General features: G+C 40.0%; 1 protein-coding gene and 1 non-coding gene across 4 annotated transcripts in view; both read right to left on the reverse strand.

Moving 5' to 3' along the window:
- Tmc1 (transmembrane channel like 1) overlaps positions 1-21,667 on the reverse strand; it is a 244,315-nt gene extending 222,648 nt beyond the window's left edge. For 2 of the 3 annotated variants that reach the window (XM_063249732.1, XM_063249731.1), the window contains exon 1: positions 21,560-21,651. The gene's annotated coding sequence lies outside the window, so the exon portion shown is untranslated. Of the gene's footprint in view, positions 1-21,559 lie in introns of all 3 variants that reach the window. The other variant, XM_023566058.2, reaches the window with a different exon arrangement.
- LOC111757518 (U6 spliceosomal RNA) lies at positions 14,852-14,957 on the reverse strand. The gene has a single exon (XR_002791845.1). It is a non-coding gene; the product is annotated as a U6 spliceosomal RNA (small nuclear RNA).
- Positions 21,668-22,328: the final 661 nt, after the last annotated feature.

The raw sequence follows: 22,328 nt of genomic DNA on the forward strand, positions 1-22,328 counted from the left end.
GCATGGCTTTGGTTCCTATGATTTCACAAAATTCCACTATATGGTTCAGAGAAAAAGAGTAGAAAAACAACACAACTGATTCCTTTCCCCTCTCTCTTTAGTCTTTCTATTGTTATTGTCACTGTCCTACACTGAATGGGAAATACTCATTGGCTAGTATCTAATTATCTCTGCAGAGACCTAATGAAAGCAGAAAAATAATTATTACAAAATTTGCTTGGAAGGCAAAGCAAAGTTTAGTGCACATTAAATCGAGGAATCTGGTGAAATTTGTGAAACAACACCTGAAGAAGCACACAGAGTCTAAACACTCGAGACGTAAAATAACAACAGATGTATCACAGATACTTAAAAGCTGAAAGTAAATTAGGGTAAAGTTCAGGTGGATGAGGCAAACACAAGGAGAGCATTAACTTTTGTCTGAATAAATAAGATAATGGCCAGAGGTGTTTATGCATGCATGTTACATTCCAGGCATGATTTCAGCAATCAGATACCTGTGTAACTGGGTTTTCAGGAAGTAAACAGTAATAACTGTAACTCATGAGAGAATTGTTTTCATCCAGTCATCTCAATTTGACAGTTGCATATAGCATGTATTAATACCTGCTTCTTGTGAACACTGACAAAGTGTATTCAGCAGCGATGTTTTGAGCTGAAAAAAGCTATGAAGCAAATAAAGAATGAGGCGTCATGGTTATCAGACACAACCATCCCTTTTCTTTTAATCAATGACACTCCTCGCCCAGTGACTCCTTTTAACATGCCCATTTAAAAGGAATTGATACTCCTCAGCCAAATGAAAGCTTTTCTGGTGTTTTACATTTGCAAAGTGCTTTAAAACAACCCTTACCGACAAGCCCATACCCAAATAATCATGATCGATGTGATTTTCCAAAGTATGAAAGAAAGACAGAGTTCAGCCTGCCCTCTTACAAGAGCAGATTGCAAGTGGTTACAGGTTAGAAATCACTCGGCCTGCAATTCTGTTTTGCCTCGTGGGCCACAGTCCAGGCTCACCATCAGAGGAGCGCTTCTCAACAGCTGCTGCATCTGAACAAAGCAGTGCACTACTCTGACAGTTCCCCTAGATAATTTGGGTCAGAGTTTTCCTGTGACCCTGGAATCTCAAAAACGACGTGGCATGCATTGTTTAACAAACTAACAGCTTTACCGGTAGCTGCTGAGCTGGACCACCAAGGTGCCAATGGGAAAGGAGGAGAATTCACTCATTTTCGGTTGAGTTGAAGTCAAGTAAAGAGAGTGACTGGGAATTTTGTTTATGTAAAAGTTGCAATTTAGTCTAATTCTGTCTGGATTTTTCCACGTATTCATTTATAGGGGGGAAAAAAGAGGGAGGGCAGGCTGCTGGAAATACACAGCCAGGTTGGAAATATTTCCCATGTCTTCAATTTGCATAATTCTCCTCACTGAAGGTACATTTTTTTCCACTTCTAGCCATACTTACGTTGCCAAGAAAGTCTCTGTCATTTAGCGCTACCTGAGGTCTCAGCTAGAATAATACACTGCATATTCCGCCATCTGTGTGTCAATTTCTAGAGTTTTCAGTTACTTATGATCAATCCGAGACTGAAAATATTAAATGGAAAATTCCAGAAATAACAATGCATAGAGTTTAAAAAAAAAAAAAAACTTTAATCACAGCATACTGCCATAATAGTTCTATCGCTGGTTTTTGTGGATTGCTTACTGTATCTACTAATTAAATTTTATTACAGATGCCTATGTGTATAAGAGAAACCACAATATGCCCAGAGTTGCGCGCTATCTATAGTTGTAAACACCCCCAGAGGTCTTGAATAGATTTCCTGAAGATCAAGGCCCATAGCAATGGACTCACAGGGCTCTTCCTCAGTGTTCTGTCCTCACCAATCCTGCTGTGCAAGCCCTGGAAACAAGGGAAGCCAGGGATACAGGTGTTGCTCAAGACCGCACAGCTCAACAAAAAACAAAACAGCCTGTTTTTCCTCTTCAGCTTCTCCCCAACCAAAACACAGGAAGACCTGAGCCAGGAGGGCAAAACCTCGGGCCAGTGACTCAGTGGAAACCAGGCATGTTTGCTAATGAGGCACCCTGGATCAGGCCAGCTGCAGTCAGGCCGCCTCCCACCTGCCTCACGGGAGAGGCTGTGTGGCATTTTGCCTTGGAATCAGAAGATTCCTGACCTAGATCTGGGGAGACGTTTGCTAGATGGTGGTAATGTCTGCTTTTCAGTCCTTTAGGGTTTGTTTGCTTGTTTGACGACTGTAAACTGAGTTCAGTATTAAATATTTGGAAAGAATAAAGTTTAAAATAGGAGAAAAGCAACTGCCATCATCCTGTCCGGAAGCAATCATAGTTAACATTTCTATCATTTTTTTAGACCAGAGTTGCACAGGCGCAGTATCCAGATCTGAGGGCTTCACTGCCCAACGTGGGTGGTCCTGTGCACCAGGCGAGGCTCAGCAGCATCCCTGGCTTCCACCTCCTGAATGCCACCAGCACTTCCGGTGGATGCCACCAGCTCTTCCGGCCCTGCTACCAGGTGGGGTAACCGCAGGTGTCTGATACATTGCCAAATGTTCACAGGAGGTGACATTGCCCTGGATGGGGGCCAGTGTTTTAGATAATATGTTTTGTAAGCAAAGGTATTGATTTGAGATTTGTAGATGGGGAAATTTTAGAAAGTTCCTTAAGGAGAATGCAGTTCCAGCTGGAAGACCCCCAGGTGGAGTGGTAGTCAGATCTGCACGGTTATTGTTCTACCTTTTGTGTGGTTTTCTACTTCACTCACAAACAGGGCATAGCACAGCTGTCTTTATCCTGGCTCCTGAATTTCAGCCCAAGGCCATTCCCGGGATGAGGCACTCTGCCGCTGTTTCTGCTCCTCCTTAACCAATAATGAGCAGTTAGCACAGGTGCTAAGTTCTGGCTTTCTAAAAAGAATCTGGTTTTCTTAATTTACAGTCCTCCTTAAGGTAACTCAAGGAAGTCCCAAAAGTTCTAATCTTCCAGAACCTACTCTGTCACTTTCTTCTGATTAGTTTTCTGTGTCTTGTGAGTAATAATTCAAAATTGTCCTCATATTTTTGTTCTGATCCACTCAGCTAAATACAGGAGCCCTTTCCACTGTGTTAAGCAGAAGTATTTTTCAAGGCTTCCCAGTAGATGGTTCATACACTACATTTTTTTTCAATATTTATTTTTTTATTAGTACATGTTTTCTGTACATGGTGACTGACTCCTTGTAGAGAATTAGTTCATGGGTATAACACAGCACAATTCTTTTTTCATCTCTTCATTTTCCTTTCCCTCAATCTCTTGAGTCTCTTCCCTTCTGCAAAAGATCTATCTCCCTATTTCCTGCAAGTTTTTATTTTTCTCCTTATTTGTATTTGAGTTTCTCCTATAAGAGAAACCATTAATATTTAAGCTGCTATGTATGGAATGCTACATATACTATGCTTTTGCTTATAAATAAATATATATGATAAAGCTTAATTTATAAAGGAGGCCCAGTAAGAGATTAACAATCATAAAATAGAGTAATTATAACAATATACTGTGATAATAGACATTTAAAATTTATGTGTTATTAATTTCAGATTTTTTATTAATATTTTCAGACCAAGAGGAGAGTGCTGTATCAGCTATAAACTTCTCTTGGCTTTTCTGGAAAGCCAAATTCAAATCCACACCCTCCCTCATCCACTAAAGCAATAGTGTCCAAGGAGTGGTCCTGTTCTGCTGAGTTCTTATGTTGTGTGTTAGACCATGTGGATTTGGTTTAGAATCCTCCCACGGAGAGGTTTTGGTGTAGTGGGGTTCCCTCCTGTATACTGTCCTCTGTGCTACAGCCCAGGCCCTATTAAAATAAAGACTCACTTTAGTAAAATAAATAAATACATGAATTAAATAAAAAGAGAAAGAAATCTTTCCATGTTTTTCTATTTCACTTAAAATACAAATTCCTGGACCGGGGATTCAGCTCAGTAGCTCAAGCACTTGTCTGGTAAGTGCAAGATCACGAGCTCAACCCAATACCAAAATAAACAGATAAATAAATACAGATTCTCTGCCATGGCCAGTAAGTCCTGTCTCAAAATCCACCCCCTCCATGCTGTCCCCTGGCACTGTGCTTACGGTTGTTCACAAATATTCCAAACTCTTCTCACCTCAGGGTTTTATATCTGCACTTCCCACTTCCCGGTGTTCTTCCTCTATGTTTTTGGGCCTGGCTTCTCATTATTTAGGGTTCATTTCAAGTCAGTTCTTCAAGGAGGGTTCCACCTTGTTCATGATGTCACTCTCCTCTCCACCTAAGTCACCTTGGATCACATTAACCAGTTTCATGACCTTCATAGTATTTCCTGTTGTCTCATATTCAGTCATCATGTTTGTTAGTTTATGTTTAATTATATTCTTCTCCATTCCCTACCAAAATGTCTATTCTCTTTACTCTTACATTTCTATTTCCCACAGTAATACCCAATACAGATGACACAGTTGCTCCCAGAATATGTTTAAATGAATGAAAATTCTACAGAACACCTCCACCATTAGAATTTAGGGTCCCCGGCAACTTGCCCTGTAAACTTCATCCCTCCTACTCAGATTGGCTTTCAGCTCCCTGCACCCTCTTCATTGTGCTGCATAATGTAGCAGCAGCCCTGCCAATGGGCAGCAGTGTTCATTTCGTGATCCTGACTTCATAATCCATTCCCTACCTGACTCTGTGTGAGTCACTTAGATTTTATAAACTTTCCCTATTTTAAAGGATGTCCTACTGATTTTTTTAAAACTTCAGTCATAGATTTGTTTACATGAGTAATATCATCTAATCATTGAGTTCAAACCAGAAGGACTCAAGGAAGCAGAATTCCTAAGAGGACTCACTGATTTGCACGGGGATTACTGCCACCATGCACATCACCTCAATGCTGTGAGAACAAGGAGGTAGTATCTATATTTTTAAATTAGCAAGACATTCATACATATAAAAAAGCTATTAATTCTCTATCAATCCCATCTATTGCTTATATACCTTTTACTGCTTATGGCAAGGAAGCTCATATTTTATTCCTTTCTTATAAATCAAAAATTGCTTAAAGCATTTACCCAAAGACTCTGTTTTAGATTTAGGAACAAAGAAGCTGAGTAAATTTCAGGAATTCCCTGCATTCTCCATTCTCCACAGGCTGGATTGTCCTCATAGAGCTTGCAGTGTTAAAATAAGCGATCCCCCTTGTTTTACAGATACGACCCATAAAGTCATATACCAAAGTTGGTCAAGCATACGAGTGTTGATGCCAGCCTAATGCCAGCTTCCCTCACTTCCACTGCAGGACTTTCTGTCACTCTCCTTGCTTCTCATGTGCTGTTATTCTGCTGCCCTTTCCTGACTCCCAAAAGTCAAGATGGAAGCCAGGAAGGCAGGGTAAAGTGCTAAGATCAAGTGTGCACCGTGAAAAAACACATAGTTTTGTCATAACATTTCCAACTAACTTTTATGAAAAATAACTACTCTTGTGAAAGTATACAAACATACATCTGGAAAAAATTCAAGTCAACACAATCAACATTTAAAAGTCTTGGCTAAAAACAAAACCAAAAAATTATTGGCTAACGTGGACATTGATCCCCAGGAGCACTCAGCAGACTAGAACAACCCTGGATGCAAAAATAGCCTGGGAGGAAAATCAAGAAAAAAATTAACTTGAAAAGACTTGAAGTAGAAAAGTGCTATTCTTAATTATTCAGCAGCAAATGATTACAGTTGAGAGAAGATGAAGATCAAACAAAAGACAGCACCCAATACCATGGATCAGTCGGTTCTCATGAAAAGAACAGAAGCTGATGCTGCTCACATATGAGACTTTGAAGAGGCCGAAGTCAAGAGTGTGTGTGCTGCGGAGAATGAAGAAATGCTAAGCTAGACACTTTCTGCCCAGTTTGAAAAGACAGGGCAACGGTAACTCAATTGTTTTACAGAATTTCCATTTGTCGAAGCTATAATATGAAAATGTTCCGTTGAAATACCTAACAACACTGCTGCTTCTTTGTAGCCCTCTGCTCCTGCCAAACCCATTTTCTCCTCTCTCACTCATTCAGTGAAGGACACTAATAATCTCATCACCAATTTTAAAAATCCAGGGTGGTAAGGATTTAGCTCAGCAGCATAAGCACCTGACCTGCAAGCACGCAGTCATGAGTTTGACCCCTGGTAACAACAACAACAACAAAAAAAAAATCTAGAGATTGTCCTGACTCTGTCCTCACACGCTCCTACACCATCATCTATCAGCACATCCAATTAACTCTATTTTCAACATATACCCCAGATCTAACTAGTTCTGTCAGTCTCCCTGCCTTAGTCCATTTTCTGTTACTATAACAAAATGCCCAAGGTTGGGTAACTTGTGTAGAAAAGTTCATTTTGCCACATAGTGCAAAAGACTGGGAAGTCCACGTCAAGGGTTTCGAGTTGTTTTAATTCATAACAGGAAGCAAAAAGGCAGCTAGTGCAGGTGGAAAAAAGGGGGAAAGCCCAAGGAACAGGCTTACTTACCCCAACATGCTCCTGAAATGACTAGCCCACTGCCACACAAAACAACCCACACTTGCAAAATCTACTCACTTGTGCCAGGATCAACCAGCTCTTGGGAACATCTATACACTTGCATGATCATATATGTGTTTGCATGAGAATGTAGCTACACTTAAAATTCAGACCCTTTGAAAATTTAATTTGCTTTCAAACAACTAGAGAGATGTACCAGGACCTAGACATTGTCAACATACTTGCATTGAAAAGGAAAGTTGGAAAAGGATAAATTGAGATGCCTCCTTGTAGAACTTGTGGTGTGATTTCTAATCCTTATGTGTCCAGGACCCGAAAATCCAATTACCTTTGAGACAAAATGCTAGATGGTGGTGACCACAGAGGTTTCTGGATGTTGAATTGGCCACTTCTCATTCATTCATACAGCAGAGATAAAGTTAAAATAAGCTTTCAAAATGTCCAAGCTGAAGGCAAAATATCTCAGCAGAAGTACAGGCATGTGCTGATAAAGTATGAGCCCACTTTCAAAGTGTAATTCTACTTTCTCTTCTATTCCATGCTTTGCTTTATTTAGTTATCATTCCAAAATATAGCAGGAAAGCAGAATAGAGACTCTACAACCAGAATATTTCACAAATAAGTTTTTTAAGCAAACTTGAAATTAAATAAAATGTTTAACTTTACGTTCACTTCTTCTCATGCCAGGATGTTTAAAATGGGAAAATAAACAGGCAAGCTATAAGAAGTAGACTTGATTATACTTTGTATCTTTGAACTTTATACTTAGGTTTAAAAATACACAAAATTGAACCTTAAAAGCACAGCCTACACAATGTTAAGATCATCTGAGTGTGAGTATATGTAGTTATGATATTTAGGTTTTAAAATAAATCTTCATTGAGGCATGGTAGCACACGCCTATAATCCCAGCACTCAGGAGGTTGAGGCAGGAGGATTACTGCAAAGTCAAGGCCAGCCTGGGCTACACAGTAAGTTCAAGGTCAGTCTGAACAGATAGCACGACCTTGTCTCAAGATAATTAATTAATTAATTAAATTTTAAAAATAAATCTCTATTTTCCATAGTAAGAAGCTAAAGGCCAGTGAGATGTTGTGAATGTGACCCTTTTTTAATCTGATAAACAGAATCAGTCATAATATCTTCACGTCTACACTTGATCTTGGCCAAATTCCTAGAAGTGATAATATCTTTACATCTAACTATTATCACACTGTGGGACAAACATCATCGGTGGGTGACAGAGTGGGTGATTGCTTTTTCAAATGGCAAAAGATCAGATGCAAGACTTTCTAACCTGTGAAATAGTCTCCTGGTTCTAAATTCTCCCTGCCCTAATCTGACTGATGCAAATGCAGCTCTGCCCTGGTCTCCTATGCTCAGCACGTACAAGTTATACACAACTGGAGTATCCTGCAGCACCAAAGCTCCCTGCTGTATGACTCAAACACAGCGCTCACTTCCTGCCCCACTCCATCCTTACTCAGTAACAAGCCAGCAGGGACCCTATTTGTCTCTTCCAGGCTCTAACCTCCCACTCTGAGTTTTCGAGACCCTTCTGAGAGCACAGATTGCCTTGGGAGAGGCACGTGCAAATCCGTGCCAAGTACAGAAGCCTAGCAGCAGCTGATTCTCAGGAGTTTGTTCTGCAAGAGAGCTCTGGATAAACAGACACAGATCCCTGAGACTATCCACCCCTGGGCCCTGACAGAGGTTTGAGTCAATACAGTGGACTAGGAATATAGTTCCTCCATAAGATCAAGTCTCTAGGGCAAAAGGCACAACAAACCCACTGTATAGTGTTAATTTTCTTGGGCTACTTTAACACCTACCACTTAAAGTGTCTTAAAACAATAGCAATTTATTCTGTCAGAGTGCAGAATTGCTAACATCTGAAATTAAGGTGTTAGCAGGCCTGGTCAGGCATCTCTTGGCATGGGGGGGTTTGTTCTGAGGCCACCTGTGGATACCAAAAGTCTGTGTCTGCTCAAGATCCTTGAGAAAATGGTACATAATGCATATAAACTCTGCACACCCTCCTTTACACTTTAAATCAGCGCTAAGTCACTTATAATACATTGCAAATGTTACACGAGTAGTTGTTACGCTGGATGTTGAGGAAATAACTACAAGGAAATAGTCAGTACATGTCCAGTACAGACGCATGTGGCACACGCAGAGACAGAAGGCCGGCCTTCCTCTCTCAGCGTCTCTAGGAGACAGCATGTGCTGGGCTTTTCTCCCAGTCTGGTGTTGCTGGCTCTCTTTGGCATTTCTTAGCCGCTGAACACGTCACTCCAGCCTCTGCCTCTGTCAGCAGGTGGCCTGTTCTTCACGTGTCTGCTTCTCTTTTCTATTTACCAAGACTCCAGTCACATTAGGTGGAAACCCTAGTCCACTATGTTATCATTTCAGGTTAATTATATCTGCAAAGTCTTACTTCCAAATAAGGTCATGCTTACATGTACTGGTGATGAGGTCTCTAACTTGTCTTTTAGAGAAACATCATTCATCCCAGCACTTGAAATGGCTCAAGGCAGTGGCTACAGGGGCCATAGAGCTACGGCCCTTCCAACCAAGCTCTCCTCAAAGGTCTGGTTATGAAATCAGTGGAGGAAGCAGTTCCCAGCATCCATCTGCTTCCCAGAGTCCCAGCAACTCAAAGGAAAGGTGATTTCCACTAATGTGCTGAGTCATGGCTCAGAGCACCCTTACCAGGCCTCAGGTTTAAAGAATTACTTTTATTGCTATTTGCTTTTGTGTTTTATTCCCTATAAAGGACTTTGTTTCCAATAAAGAGCCACATTTTAGAGTATATAACATCCATAAGAAAGCTAGGGTGCATTAGTCTGAGGGTCCACTCTACAAATTTCCCATTACCATAGTGGTTTTAAAATAGTTCAAATGGATGTGGACATTTGAGCAGGGACAGTGAGGAGGACACTGTTCTACTGACCACACCCTCTGTCCTTTGTACCATCCCTGAAGAAGCTGTATTTCCAAATCCATAAATTACAGAAAGATCATGCTTCGCCTTTGGGTTAGGATATCAGGGCCATAGTCGTACATTCCCTCAAGAATTCAGGTTGAGAGTTCTGCCTCCATTTAAAAGGCAAAGTGGGTAAGACTAAAGGAGACAAAACAAAAATAATCTTAAAGAAATACATTTTCTGATGATCTTCCCTGCTCCTGCATAGAAACAACTACAGTAAAAATGGCCCTATTTCCAAAACTAATATACAGATTTAACACAATTCCAATAAAATCCCAATAGTGTTCCTCACAGAACAAAGAGAAAACAATCCTAAAATTCACACAGAAGCAAAAGAGAGAACAGTAAAGCAATCCTAGGTAACAAGAGAAAAGCACGTAGTCCTAGATTTGAAGTTATATTACAAAGCTACACTCACAAAAACAGCAAGGGACTAACACAAAAATGGTCATGTGGGTCACTGGGACAGAATAGAGGATGCAGAAATGTCGGGGTCGCTCCCGGCCGGCAGGAAAGACACACGACAAAGTCTGGCGGTGTGCAACCTTGCCTTTATTTGTCTCCGCGTGGGCCCCGCGAGGCCTCCTCTCTGCCACCAGTCCTTTCTCGCCGGTGGACTTTCTCTATCTCTCTCGTGCTTCTTCCTCGTGGCGGGAGAGGCATTCACTTTTATAGGGTAACAGTGGCCAATCAGTTTAAAGCGCGCGATGCGGGCTGACTGGCTAACATCAGTTGTTGCTAGGCAGACTATCTTACAGAGCGGGTTGTTTAAGTCGCCAGGGCAATCAGGGGGCAGGAAGCAGGCGCCAACTTGGCTCACTCGATGGGAGGGGCAATCTAGCTCAGGCTCCGCTCCCACCCACAGGCCCTACGTCCGCCAAGTAAGGCGACCGGTGTCGGCCGCGGCTCCCAACACAGAAATAACCACAGGTACAGTCAGCTCTTTGATTTTTGACAAGGAGGCCAAAAAACATATACTGGAGAAAAACATATACTTTAATAAATGTTGCCAGGAACATTGACTACCCAGGTCAGAAGGTTGAATGCAATCCCATGTCTCTCACCATCTGCAAAACTAAAATCAAAATGGACCAAAGATCTAAATGTTCAAACAGAGACGCTTAATCTACTGACAGATAAAGTAAGTAAAGTTTTTGAAGATATACGTATAGGCAAGGACTTTCTGAATGGAACCCCAGCAGCACACAAAATAGTACAAAGAAGTAACAAGTGGAATCATATCAAATTAGGAAGCTTCTGCACAGTGAAAGAAAAGGACAGTGAAGAGACAACCTACAGAATACTTTTTTGCCAGCTATTCCTCAGACAAAGGACTAATATCTAGAATATATAAAGAACTCAAAAACTAGACATCCAAAATAAAAAGACCCAATCAAAAGATGGGCAAGTGAAATAGACACCCTCTCAAAAGAAGTATAAATGGTCAATAAATATATGAAGAAATGTTCAACATTGCTGGCTAGTGAGCAAATACAAATTAAAACAACACTGAGACTCCATCAGGCTTCAGGGAGAATGGTCATCATCAAGAAATCAAATAGAAAATGCTGGTAAAAATGAAAGTAAATGGAACCCTTCTACATTATTGGAAGGAATGTAAACTTGCACAACCACTATGGGTATTGCTATGGAGATTCCTCAGAAAACTAAAGCCAGAAATTCCACTCATCCCAGCTCGTCCCCTCCTACATGTCTTCCTGGAAGAGTTAGTTATCGGAAGAGTTAGTTATCATATCACAGAGATGCATGCATACCTCTGTTTACAGCAACACATTTCATAATAGAGAAATCTTGGAAGCAGCCTACATGTCCGTCAACAGATGAAATGGATAAAGCAAATGAGACCCTATACACAATGGGGTATTACTCTGTCATAAAGAATGATAGACTTGAGCCAATTGTAAGAAAATAGATCCACTCTGAGACCATGATATTATGTGAAGTAAATCAGACACACAGGCTTCAATATCACATGGTCTCACTTATATGAGAAACCCAAAATAAAAGAGCAAACTAAAAGACAGGTAATAGGAAATAGGAAGATACAGTATTTTTTCTTTCAAATAGAAGATCACGTGATGAAAGGGTGAGAGAAATAAAGGGGATGAAAAAAAGAATTGAGAGTTCAAAAACAAACAAAAAAGAATTGAGAGGTGTGGTACACAGATCTCAGCTCCCTACAAAGACAGTAATCAGTATGTACTACAAACGTGTGCTCATAAAAAAATTTTTAAATTCTGATGATCACCTTTGTGATGGGAGCAGATGACACTACACTTCTAGGCTTTGCAAGCTCTTGTGTAAGGAATACAACTAGGAGATCTTTGTGAACAATTGTGTTGATCCAAAATCTGATTTCTAGAAATTTATTGGTCCTTACAAAACACTTCCACAGCCTTTTTTGTTTTGTCTGCCAAGTATGTGCCAGGCTCTAGAGTAGGCACTAAAAATACAGATGGCCAAGGGCTGCAGTTTATTCTCTCAGGAGAACACAAACTACAGACTAGTGGAGGAGATAGACACATCCCATAAATAAATTGTGAACTGTTATAAATGTTTTACAAATGACAAAGTGAATTTGGGGTTGAGATTAAACAGATGAGGCCTGCATAAGTACAAAAGCTAGAGAAGGTCACCTTCATGAGTATTTTGTTCCCAGGGCTGGGCCAGTGGGCCAGTGTCTTTAGGAAGGTTAAAATCAGTAACAAACTGAGCTCAGCTTGCTTTTTATTATTACTATGCTCTGGCAATTTTAGATGGTGCTGTTGATAAAATACTCCTCTCAGGCTATTATGGTAACCGTTGTTGATTTCCTATTGTTTTGAAGTCCTATGTCACTTACACTGGTTTTTGCTTGGCTTCGTTCTGTTTCATTTTGCTTGATTTTATTCTCTTTAAAATAAAAATTTAGGGCCAGGGATTTAGCTCAGGGGCTTAAGCACCTGCCTGGTAAGCGTGAGGTCATGAGTTCAATCCCTGGTGCCAAAATTTTAAAAGAAAATTTAAAAATAAAAAATTTTAAAAGCACTTCTTTCAGCAATAAGAAGCACTTTGTTTATTAAAGTTCTAAATAACTACTGCAGTTACTGTTGAGCTTGAATACTATATGTGTAAGCTGTAAATTATCAATTTTATTACTTTTTCTTGAATACACATTATTAAATGTGGAAGTAAATTTGAATAACTAAATGAATAATTAGATTCTAACATAGGCAGACTCAGTCTAAACCTTTGTATCATTAAGTTGCTTTTCTCAAGTATTTTTATCACAGTGATGGGAAACTGATTAATACATGGCATATATAATCTGAGTTCATTTCAAATTCTTTTTGTATCTCCAGGATTCTGGCTGTTTTGCAGAACAATCAGCCCTCCTGGTATTTCAAACTCTGATCGTATATAAAGTGTTCAGTTATGTTTGTACTAAGAACACAAAATTTTGAAAATGGATTCACTCATGAATTTCTTTCCTATTTCTAGGTCAGTTGTTCCTAAATCACATAAAAATCAAACATAACTAGAAAGTGATGTTCTGGACATGAAACTCTGTTCTACTCAAGGACACGATACTGCTGAAACTATAGCCAAGACCCACTGTGGAGACTGAGTAAAAGTCAAAGAAATTATTCCAAGTATTCTTATTTGTGCTGTCTGTTACTTTTCTCATTCTAGGGCAAAATACCCAGCTCCTTTTACCTTACAGTTTGTAGAGTTTTCAGTTCATAGTTAGCCAATATCAATGCAGGGCACCATGGCAGAAGAGAAATAGTTTATGGCATGGCAGGTGGGAAGCAGCCTGCAGTGGCCTTCCTTTCCCTTTTTATTCCATGTGGGCTACAGATCGACTGGATGGTACCATCCACACCCAGGGTGACCTTTTGTATTATCCACACCCGGAACTCTGCTAAACCAATCAGTGGGTTAATCCAGCTATCACATCCATAATCCAGCTACCTCCCAAAAGCCCCACTATGCATGCATGAGACACTGGGGGGACTTCTACATATAAACCATAACAGGTTCCTTGTACAAACCATTCTTCAAATCTTTAAAGAGTTCACTCTATTGAAAGAGTTTCTTCATGTGTGATACTTTCTGAGACTTGAAAAAATTATTCTCTCTGTTTATCAATTTTGACAAAATTCATTGGTGAAGAATATTATAGATTATAGGGATGATACAATAGTGTAAAGACTTCTCCAGGCACAACAGAGTATTCGTTTCGAAGCTGTGCATTCAGCGAAGATAAATTTTGAAAAGTTAATTTCAATCTCTGAAGTACTTCACTATCAAAAAATATAGACACAAGAAAATCAGTAGGTTTTCCTCTCTGCTAAATTTTTCTTTCTCGTGTTAACTTTTTTAAAGAGTAAATTATTACATAAGGTTAATCAGAAACACACACAAAGTTCTAAAGAGAAAGAAGTTACTGAAAAAATGTGCATGAAACCCCAAACTTTAAAATCTTCTCCTTGAAAAAATCAGTGCACAGAACTTTTGGAGAAGCCAAATAAATATGCTATGTAAAAAATGTAAGAAAATGGACATCTACATAGAGAAAAAGATGCACGTTTTGAATATCAGAAGCAGCAACAAAATATGCTAGTCTGACATTACTAAAAATTTTTAAAGAACAATGTTCTAAACCTCAATCATTTTGAAAAAACTAGATACTTGTTCTAATGCAATGAATTGCTAATGTCAATATTTTCTACCATTTGGTGATTTTTCTCTTTTTATTTAAATTTTTTTCCAAAATCCATTTCAAAAAAAATCTTCTGAAACAGGGTCTCACTATGCAGTTCAGACTGGACTTGAACTCATTTGAGGGCCAGAGTAGCCTTGAACTCACAGTGATCTTCCTGCCTCAGTCTCCTTAGTGCTGGGATTACAGGCATGCACCACTGTGCTCAGTTTCAATTAATTTTCAATTAGGGTATTTTATTGGAATTTTCTTCCGGTCTTTTTGAGACAAGGTTTCACTGTGCAATTGAGGCTGACCTTTAACTCACTTTGTAGCCCAGGCTGGCCTCAAATTCTCAAAGATCGTCTTGCCTCAGCCTCTGGAGCGCTGGGTTTACAGGCATGTACCACAGTGTAATCTGGGTATAGTGATACCCAGTTTAGAAATTTTTAGTTAATGAGACATTTCAAAGTCATTATAATTGATCTGAAAGATTACACTGTGGATTTTTAAATTTCTGGAAAATACAGTGCGATAGGATTTTTCTGATTATACCAAACACACCCTTTCTGTTTAAAACGCAGGATGCCTCACAATTCTGTGTGTCATCCATGCCAGGCACCAGGCTAGTCTTCCCCAGATCATTCCAATTTTAGTATAAGTGCTGCCAAAGCAAACACCAAACATATCCCTCGTAAGATATTGTCTGACTTTCATATGTATTGCTTCATGTAAAAGAAGCTTTTCAAAATTAAAACTTTAAAAATTTTAATTAATCCTGGCATGGTAGCTCATGCCTGTAAGCCCAGCACTTGGGAGACTAAGGCAGGAGGATCGTAGCGAGTTCGAGCCTGGGCTACAAAGTGAGCTCGCCTGAAATGTATAGCGAGACCTTGTCTCAAAAAAAATTTTTTTTAATTAAAGTGGACAAATCTGCAAGTACTATTAAGCTTGACAGCTACATATTACTGTGACAGACCAACATATAAGTAAATGCATTGTTTTTCTTTTTCAAAAAAACAGATACATGTAATTACAAAGTATGAAACGGTAAACTCAAAATCGGGAGCTGTGAAGGTACATGGTGCATTTGAAGAAAGAGCAGGAGGTGAGCGTGGCTGGAGGAGACAGGAAACCCGCCTCTCGGCATGGGCGCCTTGGGGAACAAGCAGGAATCCAACCACGGGCATCTCACAGGCAATGACATATCAAATTATAAAACTTAGCCTGTGTTTTAAGGACACACACACAAAATGGAAGCAATTACGAATGGTACAAGATAAGATTTGTATTTTTCAAAGATAACTCTGAGAGAGTACAGTCCTCAAAACAGGTCAGAGAAGAGAAACATGAAGATATGGAGACCAATAGAAGGGTTACTTCAATAAACCTAAGGAAAAGCGGTGCAGGAGGGACATGGAGTGTGTGGCCCGAAAGTTTCGCCCATAGATTCATTCAGAAGCTACATTCTCAAATGAAGGTAGGATTTGCTAATTTGATAGTGGTAAACAAGAAGAGGCAGAATCAAGAAGTTCCAGTTTTCTGCTTCTGGTTGAGGTGGAGGAGAAATTATCTTAATGAAAAGATCTTCATCCCAAAGCTCAAAGGCAACCTAACAAGACAAAGAAGAAAGGGAAAGAGAAAATGCAGAATGACACCCTCAATTAAAAAAAAAATATTATCTCTGTTGAGAAAGCCAAGGATCTGGTCCACAGTTTTATGTAACATATTAGAGGTCAGAGGCTCAAGGGTAAAGAAAATTTCTTCAGTGAGTCTGAACCTGGATCAGAAGACACCTCCTGAGCAAAGTTCTTTGGCTCTCTAGTACCCCAAATGCCTCACCCAGGATTCTTGGAATCCTTTTTCTTTACATCCTCTTTCAGTTTTCAGGCTATGGCTGCTAATAGTACCATGCCCTCACTAAGGACACAGACACTAAGGTCACTAAGGACCTTCCTGCTTTCAGACTTGTCCACTGAGAAGCAGTGGAGGGCTGTCAATCAGGACATTTTCTAAAGGGAATACCAGCCCAGCCAGGCACCATAGTGCATCCCAGGAGGCTGAGCTACATAATGAGTTCAAAGCCAGCTTGCATTACACAGCAAGACCAAAAGTGAGAGTGAGAGAGAGAGAGAGAGAGAGAGAGAGAGAGAGAGAGAGAGAGAGTCCCCCAAGCCATCTAGAAGGTTTCTAGGCACTTTCAAAGAGTATTAGTTATTTAAACAATTCATTCAGGAAAATGTTTATTCATTGTCTAAGGTTGTGTAGGTATGAACAGCTCAAAAGGTTAATATTTGATGATCAGCACCATGAAGTTTTAAGTTCAGTTAGGGAAATTGAAAAGCATATAGAAGAATTAGGTGACAATGCTTGTCAGTGTAAAATCTGGCACAGAATAGGCATCAAGGAAACTCAGACCGTACCACGTGAGAAAGGAAGCTATCTATGTGAGGAGGAGAAAGGAAACCATCATGAGACAAAACTGAAGAATGGTCTGGCTTTCCAAAAGACAATAAGGAGGGCAGATTTAAATTTGAACCTAGAGAAACAAATGCCACTCAGGGTCTGGCCTAACCAGAAAGAAGTCAAGAGTTTTAGTGAAGATCAGGAGGCAGAACAGCTACGAAAACACCAAACACCTTTCATTGCATTTGTACTAATTGCACATCACAGCCACTCTTTGAGGAGGAACTACTGTAGCTCCATTTTACAGATAAAAAAATTGAGGCACAGACTGTCATTTAACTTGCCTTGGCCCCACAGCCGGCACACTGTAGTTCTGAGTTTCACTTTGACCCATAGACTGTGGCCTTTAACACTACAGCATGTGACAATTTGTAAGAAGCATCAGCATCACAATGACCATGACAAAGCTCCGAGAATGATGAACAGGTACAAAAATAAGCAACTTCCAACCAAGCACTGCAGAGACAGCAAGACCACAAAACCAAGCAGGGTTAAAAGCCAACTTCAAAACAGTACGGATGAAGATAACCGTGGAGAGCAGGTTCCTGCAAGACTAGCACCTGCTTCAGAGAGCAGGGGAGATTAAAAGGAACAAAAATATAAGCAAAAACCTTTTAAAGACAAGGAGATTATACAGAGACCATTGTTCATTTTCTGTTAGTCGATTCTAAATACTCTATAATGCTGTCATTCTCTTAAATGGTTTTACATTGTTTTGATATACTTAATGCTACAGTATATGAAGTTGTACTCAAGGACTTCAAGGAGGGAGTCAATATGGTAACTATTTTTGGGTCAGGATTATCTGGTGGTGAAACACTATTCTGCTTAAATGGTTATGTTTTGATCTGCCCTGTTTCGCTGTTATGCCCTCTTTTTTCTCAATCTCCACTCCATTAGTTACTTTTTTATTTTTATCCATTTAATTAAAGGGAAAAATATAGCAGGATATAATATAGTAACCCACTTTGACTTTCTATTATCTCGATTTGAAGCCCTGTATTACTCTCACCATCTTGTTTTTGACTGAGGTTCCTCTATTCTGTTTTGCTGGATAGTATCAGGTTCGAAAGTTTAGGCATCAGCTGAGAAGATAATGAGATTCATTATAACGCCCATTCTCGTTGACTTTTATCTACTTTTGAAGACCTACAATATCTCTAATGTTTTGGTTTTGTCGGTTTTATTCTATACGGTTTTGTTCAATTGTATTACAACTAATGATATAGGCAATTCTATTAGAAATAGCGGGAGGCATTATGGTAACCATTGTTGATCACCTTGTATTATGTTTTTATATTATCTATTATGTCCACCCTTTTGACTTGACCGATTCTGTTCTGTTATGTCACATTTGGTTTTACTCTCTTCCAAAAAAGCAGTAAGAACCGTGGGAGCAATGAAACCCAAAATGTGTAATAGTCACTGTACAAAAGAGAGGAAAAGAAAGTGCTCTAAACTATATAACTGCATGTATATTTAAATGTATAAGATAGAAAATGATATCACAGAGTTTTATTGGATCATTGAACAGAACTGTTTGCAGTATCATTGTTGGAATGTCCACTCTACAAGCTTTAATTTTGTGACTTGAACAATTATTTCTAAGATGGCAATATGTAATCCATTAACTAGTGATTTCCTACTGCGCATTTTTTTCTTCTGTAAATCTGTATAACTTGTACCCCTTCACTGTTTTTTTTTTCTTTCTTTTCTTTTCTCCTTAAATAAAAATAAAAAAAAAAAAAGGAACAAAAAATGTCAGACGGCAGGAGAGCCAAAGGTGAGCCTGCCTAAGACACACCCTTGGCAGAAAGCTGGCCTGGCTCCCCCTCATTTTGCTATTCTGGGGATTACCTCTGCCCTTACATTGTAAGGAAGTCACACCAGGCTCCACTAGGAGAAGAAATGGAAAAAAACTCAGCCTGAAATTCTCCTAGCATATCAGGAACCCATGTTTCTATCCCCCACAATTAGAAATTAGCAAAAAGAAAGTCAGCCAGAGGCATCAGACTGAGGAACTCCAAAGTTCAGAGTGAATGGCTGGAATTTGATCTTGGGAGTAATTTGGAGCCAGTGGAAGTTTTTGAGAAGGAAGGAGACAGAGTTGGAGTGTCAGGTGTCCTAGCCTGACAATGGGTTATGATGGACTGGTAGGTGTAAAGAAAGGCAGTCAAGTAGCTAAGTTTAAATGCAACAAAGACGAGAAGACATATAAGTCTGGATCATGAGGATTTAAGAAGGCAATAAAAATAGCAATAGAAATATGAGTTTCCAGGACAAATCCAAGCTTTCACTACTGATTTCTGGCAACTCTGGGAGAATTTCTTCCGGCAGTGCAAGTAGTTTAAAAGACATGGGTACTTTTGTAGCTCAACAACATGCTGAAAAGACGAGTCCCTTGAAACAGAAGTAACTGTGTAATTTTAAGTAGACTCATAGTTTCCCCTGAAAACATTATTTCACCCGTGATAAATATAGCTTTAAGCAGGATCCCACATGAGTCATGTGGCTGTAATACACCCCACTAGCTTTTCTTTCTAAGAGAGCCACGAATCAACTGCCTTTGTCTAAGAATTGGGACAATTGGGAAGGATCAGCTGAACAGATAATAGATGTACCTGAACCACGGACAGAGAGACTAGAAATAAACCATTTCTACTCTGCTGTGAAAAATTTAAGAATTTTTCTCCTTCACTGGATATTTGATCACTCTAAATCTTTATAAAAAGCTGCCAATTACATTATTGGTCTTTTTTTGTCCTTATTCAGAATTTTTTAAATTTTAAAGATAATAAAATCCAACAAAATAAGACAGAACAAAGGCAGTCAAAACAATGCAGCAAAACTGGTACACATTTCAAAGCAGGTTACCAAGAAAACAGTAATAGCTACCATAGTATGTCTTGCAATCTTCACAATAGCTGTCCATTCCATCAGGTACAGCAAAATCAAACCAAAAACAAAACACAGTAAGACCAATCAAAGCAAAATGCTGAATAAAGCAAAACAATTAATCAGAACAAAGCAAAACAGAGAAAACAATATTTGCCTTCAAAGAGAAGATAAAAGAAAATCCCCCATATTTGCTGTATTGCATACTGTCATCCTCCCAAGAGATGCTCAGACCTCTGGCCCCAAGCCTGCAAAACCCAACAATACAAGCATTTAGCTGCTTTGTGTATCTGAGTTACTATCAAGTCAGCCTGTCCTCTGTCCTTAACCAGATTTTGCAGAAATTTTTTAAATCATTTACAGTGGAAATCAAAAGTAGCTAAAATTCACCTGTATGATTTGTGACTTCATTTCTGTTTCTTTATCAGTCAAGTAAGGAAGGTCTGATGGGTATTCTCACAGAGACTAAATGTAAATGATTTCAATAACCTTTTTATAAATTGTTTTTGGTGATGATCTTTGAAATATCTGCGATTTTTTTTGCAAAATACAGACTTGGGAGGTACTAAACACAAATTTAATTTATAATCCCAAATGCTGGGATTATAGAAATGCAAATGTAAGAAGTTACCTCATTCATATCAGTATTAGCTCTTAACCAATCAATCCTAATTTCTTCATTGATATGACTGAAAAAATGTTCCAGGGTGTTCATAAGTTTACAAAGCTACATCAGCTCAAAGCACCTTCTTTGGTGGCTCAGCCCCTCCCCCTCATGCCTCACCGCCTTTCCTGTGAGACTGAGTCACTGGCTGCCCATCCGCAGGGTGAAAGGAATGGATCCCAATGGCACAGCTTTCTTTCGTGGCCACTGTGGAGTCTGCTGGAACAGGGGAAGACCCCTGACCCCAGGCTCTGGAACTGGCAAGAGAGAGAGGCCCCTGTGATTTCCAGTACCTGGAGGTATAACATGCAATGCTGGAAATTTGCAGCAATTGTACTTTTGCATTTGTGCATGGAAAAGTAGAAGCAGCTTCCCAGTTACACAAAGGAAGAAAAGAGTTTAGATCTCTGGTCCTGTTTGTTCCTGAGGCTCAGCTGTTTCTCTGTGTCTGATTTTAGGAGAACAACTTGTGTCCCCATCTCCAATTCCCTTTGTTTGCATAAGCTGTCCCAAGTGGGTCTGTGTGCTGAGTTTTGCTCCAGAGCTCACATCGCAAGTGGCACAAGCCTGCATGGACTGCATTTCCCTTGGCCTCTTCGGGTTGACTGTGTGTACTGAGTCATAAGTCCAGTGGTTACTGGGAGACACCTTGGGGAGAGGATATTCAGGAGGGGAAAGAAGAAGCAGCAGCATTCTCTGCTTCAAACAGCGACCCCTGAACTGCCAGACTATCCAGGCCTTCTCCGCTTTATTCTTGAGTGTAAATCACGGAGAAAACCCATAGGTTCTTTTAAACCCAGGGATCTCACCTGGGCTTCTCAAGATCTTCCAAACCTTTTTTAACGTACACATTGTGAGCCATTGGGGTTCCCTGAATGCATACCCTTCACAGCAAGGTGCAAGCCAGAAGGGAGAACCAGCACCTGAGCTGAAAACGGGGCTTAGCTCACATATATTTCCCCTGCAAGCTAAGGAAAAGTCAGGCCTTACCATAGAATGAGACTTCCTCCCCGAAGGAGGGATTCGCCTCCTTCTCCCCAACCTCCTGCCCCGCGTATCCTAAGCAATCATTCTATGTCAGATTAAGGGACGAGCAGTTTGACTCTCAAACAGGAGAATCTACCCAGGATGGCCCGTTCAGAAAGTGAGAGACACAGAGTCTTTAAAGACAGCTGGCCTCATCTTTTCCCTTCCTAGGTGTTCCTCAAGCACTCAGAAAGTGTAGTTTTACAGCGAGCTCCCCCAGTCCACACTTACATTTTGTCTTTCTGAAGATGGATTTGAATCTACCCGGAAATTAAAAGAGCCATAGCTTTTCTTCAAGTCTCCTCACGGTCAAGCGTCCAAAGTCCTCCCAGCCCCGACTCAGCACTGTTTCTGGGAATCTGCCTCATCTTGCCTCATCATTTCTATCACAGGGTGCAGCTGTGCCCCAGGGTCACAACTGCAGCTTTAAGATTGCTTAGCTATGCTTAACTATGGAACAGAATTCTCTGTCAAAGCTTCTGCTACTGTTCTGGCAGACTAGTTAGTGTGAACCAATTCTCTCACAAAAGATGGCTAAGAAAGCTGGACGAAATTTTAAAAGACTGAAATCTTGGAAGCATTCAAGCACTAAAAGCATACTAATGAATTATCAGTCACAGATGCAGACATGATGGGAATCTAGTTAGGGAAGCTTGACACTTGTGCTGCTTTTGAGAGTGGTGTATTCGCCAATAGAGGGAAGGCCCATGGGTTACTGTAATTCTGATAGCTTCACAGAGGAGACAAAAATCAAGTGTTTAGAGCCAGCAAGGTAGGAATTCAGTTCGGAAACTATCTTCCACCTCGGACTGACAGCTCAAAGCGCTGCACCCTGTGAGGAAAGGTAATGGAAAACTACATTATTTCTTTTAGGAACTAAAGATATGCTAAGTGACCTGAAAAAATGTTAAAATCTGGTACTTGAGTTAGTGTCACCCTGAATTATTAGTGTTCCCAGGCACATAACTGAATTAATTTTAAAACTCCCTCTGTGGGCAAA

The sequence above is a fragment of the Cavia porcellus genome, unplaced genomic scaffold (assembly GCF_034190915.1).
Source record: "Cavia porcellus strain 051 isolate PalLab524CR breed Dunkin Hartley unplaced genomic scaffold, mCavPor4.1 scaffold_1, whole genome shotgun sequence".
Lineage (NCBI taxonomy): Eukaryota > Metazoa > Chordata > Mammalia > Rodentia > Caviidae > Cavia > Cavia porcellus.